Genomic DNA, 868 nt, shown 5'->3' on the forward strand with positions numbered 1-868 from the left:
AGCACCCTACAACAAGGCAAAACTCTGGATGAGATGGCTGGAGGTAGTAGGCCTCCTCCAGGCAGAGCGCCGAGATCTCTTCTCAAGCTCACCTCTCTACTTACTGGTGAGATAAAGTGGAGAAACAGTGCTGGGTATGCTCCAAGAACAGGCTGGGAAGTGCTGGTCCCTCCTCCCTCTGCCAGGCAGGAACCTACCCCCTCCCTTCCCTTAGTCATAAGTGTACCCGCCACCCCCTCGCATCCTACACAGTGCTTCACATAGAGCAGGCGCTCAAAAGCTATTTGTTCCCTCTTTTGGCAAGCTGCCACCTCCTCCAAGCTGACCCCTTGCCTGATGAACTGAGTGCCCTACAGGGAGCCCAGCCCCCAGTGGGTGTGTCAGAGGTGTTGGGTATGGATCAACCCCCCCCCCCCGCCCTCCCCCCACACACACACCAGCAGGCTTTCCTAGGTGCTCAGCAAAACCAGTTTGGAAAGGGAGAGTAGGAAAGGTTCAGACTGCCTCCAAGGGGTATCAAAGCTGAACGGGCCCTTGGCCTGAGATTGGGGGTTGGTTCAAGCCACAGGAGGGAGGTGCCACTGGTCTCTCTCACTCCTGCAATTCTGTGATGCTTTCCTCTTCTCAACTGGCTTTCTGGGGACTCCAGGCATCTCCCCAAACTGCAGTGGGGACAGGAGAGTCCAGAAGGGGCTGGGGTAGGAGGATGGGGTTATGGGAGAAACTGGGGAAGGTGGAAGCCACCTGAGGTTTCTTGCTGGGAGGTGAGAGGGAGTTTCTGAAGCTAGATATGAGCTTTTATTCCATAGAAATGCCCAGAATGAACCTATAAGGAGGTGAAAGTTCCCCCCCACACACCCCACACCCC

The sequence above is a fragment of the Lipotes vexillifer genome, unplaced genomic scaffold, assembly GCF_000442215.2.
Source record: "Lipotes vexillifer unplaced genomic scaffold, Lipotes_vexillifer_v1.1 scaffold49, whole genome shotgun sequence".
Lineage (NCBI taxonomy): Eukaryota > Metazoa > Chordata > Mammalia > Artiodactyla > Lipotidae > Lipotes > Lipotes vexillifer.